Below are 15,814 nucleotides of genomic sequence, written 5' to 3' on the forward strand. Positions count from 1 at the left end.
ACTGCCTTGCACTTGGACTAAGGAACCCGGTCACAGCAAAGGGGTGCAACAGTACGCACATGACCACTGAATCCCCCAGTCTTATCAGATATCACGCCTCCCAGCAGCTCTTGACCTGGTGTGTTTTCAAGGGGTAGAATATATACATCTAGCAGCCATGCATGGAAGGAGTAAAAAAACAAAAAAAGAACTCTACCTAATCTCGTCAAATGCTTACATTATTACTTTAAGAAAGATTAAGTACAATTCCCAATGTGGAAACACCTAGAAAGAAAAGTGAGAATTTCGACATTGAACTCTTTGACTTACCTTTTGTCCACTATGCATCACTGCCTTTCCATATTTGCACCAAAATCGAAGGACTGAAAAAAGAGGCAGAAGAACAGCAGTGAAACTACACGTAAAACATTGACCAGCTTAAACTGGTTTTGTTTCCCTAAAACGCGTTGTTGATTAATCAAACCTGGAGTTGTTTTACAGAGACAGCCCTGCGCATGTGCGAGATGGGAACCCACGTCTCCAGGATGACCCCGGAGCAGTGGAAAGAATCAGAACATGTGAAATTCCTTAAAAATTTATTGACTTAAATAATTTTGCCTGTTACACTTAATTAAAAAAAGAAACCCTTAAAAAAAAAAGATATGAAACTCAAAGAATAGAAACGTTGCAACCTGACCTCTTTACAAAGCAAAAAGTCCTTCAATAAGAAAAATCTAGCTTCCAGCAACCTGAGTAGCTGGATTACCATATATGGACTGATTAGAGACTAGCCAATCATCTTCTGCCAAGTTTGAAATTCCCCTAACCGCTTAAATTTTACCCCAACCCTGGATGGAGGAGACAGAGTTGAGCCCTTCCCCCTGTCTCCTTGCTTGCCCTATCAACCTCGAAATAAAGCTCTTTCTTTTCTCAAAAGCCAGTGCCATAGTACTGGCTTCTATAGGCTTCAGGCAGCAAGACTTTGCTTGGTATCAACAGCAGTAAACTGTCTCTCAGAAGTAGGTGACCAAGATTGCATGTTAGGGACTCATTTATATACATCATGTTCTTATTTGTTTCAATATTGACAAACTGAAATCAACCTAAATCATCTAATAGGGAATTACTTAAATAAATTATGGTATATATACAGGATGGATGAGCACGCAACCATTTAAAATCTTATTTTTCTATTGATTGATTTACCCACATTATAGTTAGTTACTGGTAGCACCTAGCCTACAACACAGGATGTTTAATGTCTAATTCAATGAGCTATTGACCATATACTATTGGATTGGTCTTAATCTCCTTAGATATAACACACTAGCACCATCGCTCTCCCATCCTCAATCCATTACCTGTCCTTCCAAATTATGTACTTTATGTTGAAAGATGTAATCAAGTCCTGATTAGTAATCCCTATATGTGCCTATAATTCACAAATAAGTTTCATATCTACCATTATTAGAAACAAATACATTTTTATCTTGTTTTTTAAAGTACATAATGGCATAATTATCATTATATAACATTATGTAAAAAATCAGAATAAACATAAAACGTGTAAGCATGGTCTCATTTATAAACATTGGGTATTAACCATAATATGATAAAATTTGGTGTATATTTGTTGGGCTGCACCCCAGAGGCCTACAAGCCCTGTGATTGCCCAGCTTCAAGACTGATGAAAGAGCCCAGTGTCAGCAATAGAGATATCAATGGTTTAATGGACGGGGGAGCTTACACGTCTGAAGCAAGGTCCTGGAGCGACACCCCACCGTATGCAACAGTTGACTGGCAGGACATGATAGCAGTCTTTGCTGTGGGGCCGGGGTGGGGGTGGGGGTGTGTAATTACCAGTTATAGGGGAATTGACATCAGGTGGGCTCATTGGTTACCAGGGAAACCAGCAGAGGGGCCCGCCCCTCACTGCTCCTTTGATAAGAACGATCACTAGCTGGGCCTGGGGCAAGTACAGAGGAAGGTCAGTCATGTGCTTAGGGTGTAGGTGAAGCAGGCACTTGTCAGGCAGGGGATGTACAGAGAGCAAGAGAATAGCCTTCTTGCGTGGCCTGACCATACAATATTATTTCCTTCTTATAGTTTTCAAATAATTTTACAGTTTTATAATCTAAAAATGAGCTATATTAAGACAAAAATAAGGAAAAGTAAGCAAGAAAGAACGCAAAAAAACAAGTTAACGATATAAAGCCCTACCCCAAATCTCTTGTGTACCTGATTTGAAACATTTTAAAGACGTTTTTAGAAGTGGTGTTTCTTTGTTGAGCATATTTCAATAATCTCTAAGTGAATTGAAGTAAATAACATTTCGCCTAAATGAATGCTAGCAAAGTTGTTCTCCAGGGAACAAAATTTGCTTGAAGAAAAGGCAGGGTCCATTAGGATTTAGAAGAAACACACAAGTTAGTACACTAGGTCAAATGTAAGCAGAAATTGCTTCTAAGGCCTGATGTTGCCTCTTTCAATCTCACTCCTCCTAATTCTTCTATATTAGTTTACCAGTGAAGTGGAAATGAATATTTGTCACACTCTTCCTCAATTAAGAATTAAAGCTCCACCCTGATACATATGAGAAAGAAATAAGGACTTAAATCAGGCAATTTATTACTTAGAAAGCCACCTTAGTCTACACCTTTCTGTCTGTGTTCTACCCAAGTGATACAGCTACACTGAAGACAAAACCATTCCCTCCAATTTTAAACAATTGGTATAAATAAATAATACATTGGACATGATGCGTGATAATTGTATGCCTCCTCTTTTCATGCAATGATACTTCACGGTAGCTACATTAAAGAGCCCAATCATTCCCTGTTTTACCTCACCTCTTATGTGCAGTAAATTATTGCAATTTCTTTGCCCATTTGTATAGCTAACAAATCTTGATATACTAGTAAATACTGTTTGTTACCTAGTCACATTAAACTTCAAAATAGCTTTGAAATTACTACCCATGTGAAAATAAGCCATATAATCAGAAGGCAAGGAAGTGGTTGTTTAATTTCTAATATATTTCACCATATTTTATATGATTGGATGCTCAACAGAAATTCCATTAGCACACTCAAAATAGGATATACTTCAAGGACTGTTTATATAGGGGTTATTTACAAAGAGTGAGAGTTGGGGAACCAAGGATAGTGCAGTAACCTGGAGTTAGTAGTGAGCTTGGAGGTCAAAGGGTGGAGAAAGACTAGTTCCTAGAATCTGGGAGGAAAACGTCCTACAGAATCAATAGCCTTGGGAGGAAGAGTAATCTTCCATTGAGAGGCACAACCAATCCAAGGCATCCTAGCAGGAGCAAAGCCACATCAAATCCCCTGATCTCAGTCTCCTCCTTCCCTCTGACTTCCTGCTTTGTTTGCCCATTTTCAAAATCCAACCTGATACAGAAGGCAAGAAAGCTCATAGATACAATCTATAAAGTTCAGTTTGTCAGGGCAGAGAGCAGGGGGAGAGCATGAAATGTGCATCTGCAGGGACAAAAAGAAAACATTCCACACGATCAGTGAACTTTTTCTCCTTCAACTTGAACATAAAAATATAATGATAATAACAATAATAATAACAGCTTATATTTGGGTAGGTCTTTAGTTAATCTATATGTATGTTTAGAGAGTTCGGACTAGCTTTTTTATGATTTCTTCATCCATTACAATGTGATATGATATCCAGAATGGAATTTAATTTTCTAGGGGCTCACCAATTCAAAGTCTCCTAGATTTCCAAGAGTGAAGTCAGAAAATAAATTGCTTTATATGTTACATTTGTTTAACCAGTGAAGAAAAATCTGTATTTTTAAGGTTCAGTTTTAATTGCTGTCAAAATTATTCATGTTAATAAGTCAGTTATATAAAGTTTGCTGTGAAAAATAATAGTTCCCACCTCCACACTCCTCAATTATCCCTCTCTTTTAGAATTTATTTATCTTCTTTGCTCTATGGGACATTCTTGTAATGTGACTTTTTGATTGTTCAATTTCAGGTATTCATTTATTAGTTTTCTAGCACTGCTGTAACAAAATGTCACAGACCTGGTAGCTTAAACAACAGAAATTTATTTTCTCGCAGTCCAAAAGACAGAGCCTGACTGTCGGGGTTCTAGGAGACAAGTCGGGGGATGAGGGGACGAGGACTGAAATTTGTTATGTGTGTATTTCCTTAGCTCTCTTGCTCTCAGTACAGTATAACAACCCTCACTTATCCTCGTGTGCTCCTTCCAAAATTCCTGCTATTATACCTGCTCTTCTGGGGGTCTGGGAAGTCACGCCAACTGTGATGAGTAGAGATCTATGGATCTGACTGCTTGTGAAACAGTCTTAAAGAATGGAATATTACTCAGCCATAAAAAGAAACGAAATTGAGCTATTTGTAATGAGGTGGATAGACCTAGAGTCTGTCATACAGAGTGAAGTAAGTCAGAAAGAGAAAGACAAATACCGTATGCTAACACATATATATGGGATTTAAGAAAAAAAAAAGTCATGAAGAACCTAGGGGTAAGACAGGAATAAAGACACAGACCTACTGGAGAACGGACTTGAGGATATGGGGAGAGGGAAGGGTGAGCTGTGACAAAGCGAGAGAGGCGCATGGACATATATACACTACCAAACATAAGGTAGATAGCTAGTGGGAAGCAGCCGCATAGCACAGGGAAATCAGCTCGGTGCTTTGTGACCGCCTGGAGGGGTGGGATAGGGAGGGTGGGAGGGAGGGAGATGCAAGAGGGAAGAGATATGGGAACATATGTATATGTATAACTGATTCACTTTGTTATAAAGCAGAAACTAACACACCATTGTAAAGCAATTATACCCCAATAAAGATGTTAAAAAAAAAAAAAAAGAAATCCTCCTTCTTTCAAATTCCTTCCACTTTAAGAGATAGCTGGTTGTGACAATTCCTGAGAGTTCGGGGGATCATGTGATAAATTTGATTACTTTTGGTATTCCCCATTGCTGGATTAATTCTCACTTTTGACAATATGTTGAATAATTTACCACTTATCTTTGCATTTCAGCTTTGAAAACTGTGTTGCTCAAGTTTCTTTTCCTTTTCTCCTGACTTTGTGAATCTGTGTCTTACTAAATACATCCTTCTATTGTTTTAGTGGGTCTTCCAGAGAAAGCAAAGTCTGCCAACTTTAACTGAATGTCCAATATTTTTTCTTTCTGTTTTCTTAAGAACTAAATAAATTCATAGTTAGCAAAAATGCTAAAACAATATTGCAGTCCACTCAGCAACTACCATCAACGTTTTATTCTGTTACTAATGTAACAAAGACCTTCTTTAAAAAAGGGGTTTAAAATGCTCTCGAGTTCATCCTGCGTCTTTTTCTTACTTCATTCCTAATATGGACCAACTCATATTTCCTGATAACGTAGCCAAATTATTCAGAATTACTAACCTGAAACTTAGTAAACTGTGACTCAGTTCTTTTTTCTAATACCCTCATCTTTCCCTCCTCAACAATATACTTTTACTCTGACCTCTGCTTTCCAGGGTCTCAGTTTTTTGGCCTCACTATAATTATTTCTTTGAAAACTTGTCACTTCTTTGTGTTTGATTTTCACTTAAGTACGGATAATGTCATCACATTTATATCCCGGCCCTCTCATTGGTCATTCAACTTCATATTCACAAGGCTTACATGGTGTTTCCATATTCAAAATAAGCTATTGAATATGCTATTTCAGAGTAAGCATGTCCATATATTAACTCTTCTTCCCTCCCAGGGTATGTATCTTTTCCCTATTCCTCAATTTTCCTTTAAGAAACTATCATTCTTCTGATTACTGAGGTTAGACAGTAGACCTTTTCCTGTCTGCTTCATCATTTTGCTTCATCTAACATGCCAATCAATCCTACCATATCTTTCTTTAAATAATCTCAAGATTTCCACTTCCTCTGCTCTCTTGGTATCTCTTTTCTAGTTCATCTTCTTGCCACTGAAATCCCACTCGGTAAACATGAGGCCATTTAATAAATTTGTGTTAGATTGTCCAAATGATAGATTTTGCACACACAATAATCCAAGATGAATGTTGGAAATGTTTCAACCTCAAATTAAGGTAAAACCTGCTTCTATTAATTTAATCTACATAAGTATCACACGTTATTGATATCTGAAAGTGAAAGAAGAAACAAGAACCAAGTGAATAAATAGTCAGTGTTTCATTATTACATCATCGACTTAATTCATATGGACTTTGGAAAACACTTTCCCCAATATCTATTAAGGTAAAAGCATATTAATATTTATTCAACATTGTTTAGTTTATTCAGCACCTACTATGTGTCAGTTATTGTGCTGGGGTTTGGTTGTGCTTGGATAAGGATACAAATTTAAATAATGAAATGAGAATGTGACTTCCCAATGTTCCAAGCCAAGCAGGATGGCAAGCTTTTCTACAACAGGATGTGATAAGTGCTAAAATAGAGGTAGGGACAAGGCAGATGGGGATAGAAAGAGTAATTTTCAACTCCATCCAACCATGTCCTGCTGTTAAGGAAGGCTTCTCAGAGGAGGAAGCACTTGAAATGGGTATGGGTTGTTATGGGGGAGGACATTCCAAGCAAAGACATCAAAGAGGCAGAAGGACATGTTTAAGCAGCTGTGTATTAATTATCTTTTCACAAGTCATCTTTGTATTTCTAACACCTGGGATAGATCATAGCTCATACTATGTACTCATTAACATGTTTTTGAAAATTTATTACGTTCTATTAATTTAAATGGACACACCATACATGTTAATTAAAAAAATACATATACTACAGGGTAATGCCCTTGGGTTTTTGATAGGTATAATTTATCTTTGCTCTTGGAACTATGCTTTACATACTGTAGTTCCCTCCTTCCAAATGATGAATATCCCTGTTGAAAATGACTGAGACTCATGCAAATGGCACATAATAGAACAATCTGTATGTAGGCATGCAAAGTAGGAGGCTTTGTAAAAAGAGCTCTGAACCAGAAATCAAGAAACCTAGGTTCTATTCCCAGACTTCCCTCTAATTAGCTGTGTGACCTTTTTAGAATCAATTATCCTTTCTGTGTCCCATGTTCTTAATTTAAAGAGTGACTTGCACTAGATAACAACTATGTTTCTTTTCAGCTTCTAAGTTATACATGTCAGTAAAATGACAAACGGACAATTTCCCTTGCCTCTATTTCTTCATAATTGTGTCTGGCAAGGTTTGACCTTTGTTTCTAAGGTCAGCACAGAAGCCAACTTGTCTCCCTTCTGAACTCCCATAGAATTGTATTTCTAGCTCTCTCAAGGTTTAGTGTAGAATAAGATTTAGAGGGTAGGTTCTGGTGCCAGACTGCCTGGTTTTATGATCCAGTTTTGCCACTTAGCTGTATGATCTTGAAAAGTTTCTTTAATCTCTCTGTTTGTTTCCTCACCTATTTATGGGGATTCCAATACTACCTACCTCATAAAGAGGCTGAAATAGGTTAATGATTTTAAAGTGTTTAGAAGAGGACTTGGCACAGAGTAATTGTCCAATAGATGATAAATTATTACTTAAGATATTTACATTCCCAGTGACACCCAGCCCATCCCCTGCAAAAAGAATTGGTAAGATACAGGACAGATAAACTACTGCTCTTTTGCAAGTGTAGAAAACCGTGAAGTGAAATCTTGTCTTCTCTTACTCTGTAGCACACATGTTCATTCTTCTTAGATGTCTGATGAAGGAGTATGGAATCCTAACTCCTTTGCCACAAAAAAAAAAAATAAATAAATAAATAAAAGCCTTGACTGGGGCACTGATTTCTTTGTGTCCCTTATAGCATCTAATAAAGTGCCTTCATCTGATCCTTCATCCCTGTAAGTGAGGAAAAGCTGGGAAATAAGATTAAGTGAACAGAACCAGCTACATAATTTGTGGGTCCTTATACAAAATGCAAATACGGGACCCTTGTTCAAAAACATAAAAAGCTGCTAAACTATAAACCTTTTTCTTTCTTCTTCATACCTCCTCTGTTCATGCATATGCACCAGTGTTGCATCAGATTTCACTGAAAAAGCACCAATTCAAAGATAAAATTAAGAATTTCAAAACAGTTACAGCAGATCATTAAACCAGAGAATCAAAATCTGCAGATCTGTATAGGTGAGACTCCCAGAAAGATGAGTTTATAGCTGAGAAAGACAGAGAGAGAAACCAAGAGAGAGCGAGACCCAGAGTTGGAGAGAAAGACAGGGAGGGGACACAGGGAATGGAGAGGGAGGGAGCTGATTAAGGTATTCTCTACTCCATAATGTAAAATCAAACCTATCTATTGCTCTAATGTTGCCAGGGCCTTGTGTTATCAATGATAATTTAAAGGGAAAAAAGATATAAAATTAAACCTAGCATCTAGCATATTAAATTCATCATGTAACTCCTCCACTGTTCAGTGGTTCCCCAACATATCTGGGTAAAAATCTAAGTTTTTGAAATGGTTAAAACACTCTGCTGATCTGGACCCGTTCTACCACTCTGTCCTCAAGCCATACCATTTCTCCCTATTTCACTCTATTCCAAGCACGCTAGGTTCATTTCTGTTGCTAAAAAATGTTAATCAACCTCTTGTCTCCTTGCCTTAGCATTTTATCTTATATTGGCCTGGAATTTTTCCCCAAATGTCCACATGATCCATTCGCTTACTTTTCTCTTATTTCTTGAAGTTCTCTGATTAACCGGCACATATTAGAGGGTACCTCTCTGACACTCCTAACAAAAAAATCTGTCTTTCCTTCTCTCCCTCTTTCTCTGTCTCTGTCACTCTCCACTCCTTCTTGCTTCATCTCCTTTGTAGCATTTATCATTACTTTTTATACTTTATTTATCTATTGCCTTATCACAGTATACTATACCACCATGTAGTATATGGTCAATAAATATTTGGAGGCATGAAAAAAAGGTATGAAGTAATATAGTCTATAGTCACTAGAGCTGTAGAACAAAGAGATAGACAAAAGAGGTAGAAAAATTTAATTAACATTTCAGAGACATTTCATAGATACCATCTACCTTAATAAGATTTTTTTAAAAAGAAAATTAAATCCAAAATAACCATAAGGAAAGAAACAGTAAAAGCAGAAATCAAAAAAATGCAAATGAACAAGTAATAGAAAAGGACAATGAAACTCATTTTCTTGAAAAATCCACGAAGTTTATAAACCTGTAGCTAGAATTATCAAGATAAAAAGAGGTAAGACACATTTCAATATCATGAGTGAAAGAAGATCACTACAGAGCTTACTGACATTGAATGAAATAAACACAAACACATTTATGCCCAACAAACATTTGATTCACTTTGACACTATAGATAATTTCCTTGAAAGACATACACTACTACACAACAAAAGTTCACTCAATATGAGAGAGAAGTGACAGCACTATATCTTTTTAAAAAGTGAATTTTTAATTAAATACCGTCTCATAGAGAAAACTCCATACCGAGATGGCATCACTGGTGAATTTTATCAACATTTAAGGAAGAAGTAATAAAAATCTTATACAACTCTTATAGAAAACAGAGGAAGAGAAACCTCATTTTATGAGGCCAGCCTTACCCTGATAGCAAAACCAGACATAGTCAGTATAAGAAAAGAAAACTAAAGATTAATATCTTTTATGGTCATGGGTACATAAAATCTTTATTAAAACATTAGTAAATCTAATCCAGCATTATGTAGACAGGAAAATAAACCATGAACAAGTGTATTTTGGTATGGCAGGTTTAGTATTCACAAATTAAATAGTGTATTTCATTATCTTATCAATACAAAGGAGAAAAATCATATTACTTCAAAAGATATAGAAAAATAATTTCAAAAATTGAATATTCATTCATGCTAAATAAAATACCCAGCCTATTAAGAATAAAAAGGAATTTCTTCAATCTGGTAATGGTAATATAGGAAAAATACACTGCTAACATTATACATAAGAGTAAAAGACTGAATGCTTTTTCTCTAAGACCAGTGACAAGGTAAGATATCCATTTTCACCACTTCAACTGAATATTGTGTTAGAGACTCAAACCACTGCAGTAAGGTAAGAAAAATAAATAAAAGTTTTAAAAATTGGAAAAGAATTCAAGTCATCTTCACACGCAGACCACAGCAACATTGAAAACCTAAATCAATCAATCAACCAGTCAAATAAGCAAACAATCAAGCTACAAAAAAGCTACTAGGCTACTTAGCTTACCAAGGTTGCATGACACAAGGTCAAAACAAATTAGATTGTGTTTCTATATACTAGCAAGGAACAACTGAAAATGAAAAAATATTTTAAAAGCACTGTACAATAGCATTCAAAGATATAAAGTAATTAGGCATGAATTCACAAAATACTCTGCAAGTTACGAAACACTGCTGCGAGAAAATGAAGGAAACAAAGCAGTGGAAAGCTATACTACATTCATTCATCATAAACTGGCAATTATTCTCAACTGATCTATAAATTCATTGCAATTTCAACAAAACTTCTACAGGCTTTTTATGTACAAATTAATAAGATGATTCTAAAATGTGTATAGACGTACAACAGATCAGGTGTAGAAAAAACAATTTTGAAATTATGAACACAGTAGGAGGACTATGACTACCTGCTTTTGAGACTTATAAACTATCTATTATAAAGCTACTAGTGTAGTCAAAGAAGTATAGTACTGATGTAAGGATACAGCTATAGATGAGTGGAGCAGAACAGAGAATCCAGAGATAGACACATATATATGGGCAATTAATTTTCAAAAGTTACCAAGGTGCTTCAATGGGGAAAAACGAGTCTTCAATAAAAGGGTCCTCAAGCAAACTACATATTCATATAGAAAATAATAAACTTTGACCCTCATCTCTTGTAATACATACAAATGACTCAAAATGAGTCACAGACCTAAATGTAAAAGATAAAACTAAACTAAAATAAAACTTTAGAACAAAATATAGGAGAAAAACTACAAGGTTTGGGATAGGCAAAACTTTCTTAGGACAGAAAAATCATTAACATGAAAAATAATTGACAGATTGAACTTCAACAAAATGACAAACTCTTCAAAAGAGTCTACAAAGAAACTGAAAAGGCAAGCCATAGAGTAGGAGAAGGTATACACCAGGGGTCCTTAACCCCCAGGCTTGGCAGTCCAAGGCCTGTGAGGAACTGGGTGGCACAGCAGGAGGTGAGCGGCGGGAAGGAGAACAAAGCTTCATCTGCCACTCCCCATCGCTCCCCATCATTCGCATTACCACTGGTATACACGATACATGTATCAAACTTTGAATTTGCATAATGAATATTTTTTAAAATGTTACAATTGAAAATTGAGTAACTAACCCAATCAAACTAGGCAAGAGATTTAAACAGACACCTGACAAAAAAGTTATCTAAGTGGACAAAAGGTACATGAAAATACTCTACATCATTTGTTATTAGGGAAATGCAAATTAAATCCACAATTAGATACCAATACATATTCATTAAAATGGCTAAAACTGAAAAGATTTACCATGCCAACTGTTGGTGAGGTTGTGGAGCAATTAGAATTGAAGGGAATATAAATTCTACAACTACTTTGTGAAATGTTTGTGGCAGTTTATTAAGTAACTAAACACGTATCATAAAACCTAGCAATTCCTATCCTAGGTATTTATGTAAGAGAAATGAAGATATATGTCCCCAAAATACTTGTGAACAAATCTTCCTAGGACGTTTATTCAGACATCAAGGACATGCCCTATGATTGCTTTTACTTGAAACTTTAGAAAAGAGAAATTTAATTTATAATGAAGAAAAGCAGATCAGTGGTTTTCTGGGGTTGATTATAGGGGCTTGAATTGACTGCAAGTGTACATGGGAAACATTTTTGGGTGCTACAAGTATTCCATAGTTTGACTGTGGCTACTCATTAAAATACACACTTATGTGGGGAAAATTTATTGTATGTAAATCAAACTGAATTAATTATATTTCAAAAAGATTTCAGGGTGTGTTTTAGATGATCAGTCCACTAATCATCTCCGAATTTATCACATCCTTCCATATCCTGTGGTGTGAACTCTACCTAGGCAAGTCCTGAAGCTGAAATAGTCATCTTAGCCCCATTCTCAAGCAATCCTTCTCTTTACTAAAATTCCAAGATGCCTCGTAATGGAAGCCTCAAATCTGTGGAGGAAAAAAAATCCTGTCCTCACATGTAGCAGCACTTCTGCTGTCATTTCTTCTGGAAATAACTCTGCTGATATTAAAGTTTGTATTTAGAAAATATACTCTGTTTAAGCTATTCATGACTCTACTATATTTCAAGTGAGAATTATATAATTGAATATGTAAAAAATTGAAATGCTTTGAATTCTAGAAATAACCTATGATTATATTCTATACAACCTGAAGTATGTTTCAAGAGGATTTAGAGAGATTTATAAAGAAATTATATCAAAAATATAAATTTAAATTATTTTCAAATGTTTGCCCCTCCTCTTTTCTGTTCCCAGAAATTACCTTCTCTGCTGGGTCCATAAGCATAGAATTAATCATGAGGCAGTAACTATGGCAATATAGTCTAGACTAGACAATTTACACAATTACTGATCGATTTCCTGTATAAAACACTAAAGTTTACTTTTATTTCCATCAAGTCGAAGACATTATAGTATTATTTTTTTTAATGATCACGTTTGCCCTTATTAGAAGTGTTTGTACTTTACTGTAAAAGTCAAAACTCAGGTAAGTCTTACGGATACTCCATCGGAAAATGATGCTGGGATTAAAGTAGAATGTATCCAGTTTTACATCCCATAAAAGTGAGAACTACATGATATGTGAGACTGGCTGACTCTACTCTTTAACATATTATCTAGACAATTCATTGTGGTGCCCAGCTAAATGATACACATATTAAAGTGACCTTGTTAGACTGGTTAGCTTACAATCTACTGTATTTGTTTATATATCCAATTAAAAACCTTTGGTAAATTTAGGGAAAGTGGGGGAGGGATGAATTGGGAGATCGGGATTGACATATCCACACTACTATATATAAAATAGAAAACTAATACGAACCTGTATAGCACAGGGAACTCTACTCAATACTCTGTAATGGCCTATATGGGAAAAGAATCTAAAAAAAGAGTGGATATATGTATATGTATAACTGAGTCACTTTGCTGTACACCTGAAACTAACACAACACTGTAAATCAACTATACTCCAATAAAAACTAAAACAAAACAAAATAAAACCTTTGGTAAATTAAGTATTAATCATGTTTTTCTTGTCACATATTTTTAAAATTTACATTTATGACTTAGCATAATATCCATTTGTTCAATTATTCAAACTCCAACATTGCCATTTTGGGTGTTGTAAGTTGTCTGCAGAATTTTTATTTTACTCAAATAAGTGTAAGTAGCTGGAGATATCCCTATTGACTGTACATATGAACAGGCTCAACAGCTTACTGTAATTGCTCTAAAAATGATAAGACTTTGCCTAGACATAAAAATTCAATAATGAACATGTTTTATAAACTGAAATTGATGAGAGAATAAATCCACGTAGAGTCTAGATACTTTGCAGCTTGTTACTTGAAGTCAAATTCTCTTTCCTTTCATAAAGTATATTTCTTGACTATAAGTGTCAATCCACCAACAATATTCTATGCATGCACTAGAATAATGCCACCAGAATGGTGAGGAAAGAGAAGTACCTAACAGTCTAATGAATTTGGAAAAGTATAGCAACACCACTTACCATCCCTAATTCCAATTCCAAGTAATATAGCTACTTATATAGCAGAAATCCATACAAGCAATGTTTTAAATATATACTGGTAAACTATTTTCATAGTGTCATTTAGGCTCCTCAATCAATTCTGAAATGTTTTGTTAATATCTATGCCTACAAACATGTCTTTAAAATGATGGATAAACTCAAAGTTCTTCTAAGATGGAATTTTATTATCTTTTTGTAACTCAGCTTGTTTTAAATTATGTTCACTTGATAAGTGCTTCTCCTGTTTTTCTTTTCTCAAGAGTAATGAGTAATGGAACAGTAAAAAACACTGTATTTAGGGGCTGAAGACAGCACCTACTATGGGTCGATCAAGTGAGATGCAAAGATAAATTGAATCCTACTCCATCCTTGCAGAATTTAAAACAGGGTAAATACTGTCACACAGGTATAAGGTTCTATGAGAGTAAAGAGGAGGAAGCATGCAGCTTATGGTTTTGAAGAAAACTTTTAAAGAGTAGGACATACTTGAGTAAGAAGTTACCAGATAGAGACCGGGAGGAATGGCATTTACATCAGAGGATAAGGAAACAACAACAAAGAAATACAAAAAAATCTGGAAATGGCAAGTATTCTGACATATGTCTGTGTAGGTGATTGTTTGGGGTTATGGGGAGGGGAGGGACGTGCGTAGATTGCAGGAAATGAAATGGAACCATTGCAGGACCATGGTAACTTTATGCTCCAGATAATGATGAGCTCTTCAAAGTTCAGCAGAGGAGTGAAATACACGTTTTGTTTTTAATTTCTAATTTCCAATATATCACTGTGCACTGTAGACTTTGGGTGGAAAGAAAACTAGTTGGGGCCTCCCTGGCAGTCCAGTGGTTAAGACTCCAGGCTTCCACTACAGCGGGCACGGATTCTATAGGTCAGTTAGGAGTCTATGGCCTTGGGCCAACAGATGAAAAGAGTTTATAGAAAGAATAGGAATGAAAGGAATGCGTGCAAAGATTTGAGAGTAATTTTATACCTTGTTACAAGCACTTTACTCACAAAAGTAGCTAGTAAACTTTTCAATGACTCAATACAGAGACACTACAAGTATTTCAATTCAAATTCTTATTTTGCCTTATGCAATTACATTTTCTCATACAGCCAAGGGCTACATTGTTACCTCAGGAAGCAATGCCATTTTTTTCTGATCCAAGCTTTCCACCTCGTTTTCTAAAAATGACTCATCTTGTTAGGATCACTCTCACTCTAATACATCATTATGCTTCTCTTCATTTTCCCACCTAGGTCAGAAGTTACTTCTCCTTCTTTGCTCTGTGTTGTATTACTTATACCTTCTGTTCTAGCTCTTATTTTCTTTGCTGCCTTTACTATCTTATAGAATCCTTGAGGGTGGGGATGATGCTGTATTTGACCATCCGTGACAGATTTCTTTGATCATGACACTGGATAAATGTATGTTGAAAAGAAAAATAATTGACTCAAACTCAACCATAATTTCGTAATTTTATCTTCAAGTGATAAGAAACTGCCATGTGATACCTGTCATAACATAACACAGAATCCCTAGTCTATGGTTTTTTACGGGTATATTCATCTTTATTTATGTTTATATACAAAAGATAAGCATGCCTTTGAATTCCATCTATAAATGTGAGAGATAATTCTTATTCTCAAATATATTCGTGTACAATATTTCACATTTATTTTATTGTAATTTTGATTATGAAGAGTTTTATCATAACATCTAACTTCTAGGTTGATTTATTCAAGTTATTCATTACTACTAATAGCAAACTACTGGTCACAGAGAGTTTGATTACATTTAAATAACGTCATCTCAGTGACTAAAATAGAACACTAGAATGAAGTTTATACTTTATTGGCCTGTAGTTTATTGATAAGACTGAGTTATGAGTTCTGACGAGTTATTCTCACTGTACCTCCATTATTAGGGTACTTTGATGTGAGACCTTGATTCTTAAAAAAATTCAAGTCTTTAACATGTGGTCATCCATAATTTCACAAACACTACAATACTTTATACCTCAAAAGTA

At 35.4% G+C, this 15,814-nt stretch overlaps 1 long non-coding RNA gene across 7 annotated transcripts in view; it reads right to left on the minus strand.

The window, feature by feature from the left end:
• The window catches only part of LOC137229235 (uncharacterized), a 133,614-nt gene that overhangs the window by 103,210 nt on the left and 14,590 nt on the right, over positions 1-15,814 (minus strand). For 4 of the 7 annotated variants that reach the window (XR_010945601.1, XR_010945602.1, XR_010945603.1 and 1 more), the window contains one exon: positions 310-362. This is a non-coding gene — a long non-coding RNA (uncharacterized lncRNA). Of the gene's footprint in view, positions 1-309; positions 4,591-15,814 lie in introns of those variants that run through there. The other 3 variants (XR_010945599.1, XR_010945605.1, XR_010945604.1) reach the window with 3 other exon arrangements.

Source organism: Pseudorca crassidens, chromosome 8 (genome assembly GCF_039906515.1).
Source record: "Pseudorca crassidens isolate mPseCra1 chromosome 8, mPseCra1.hap1, whole genome shotgun sequence".
NCBI classification, from domain to species: domain Eukaryota; kingdom Metazoa; phylum Chordata; class Mammalia; order Artiodactyla; family Delphinidae; genus Pseudorca; species Pseudorca crassidens.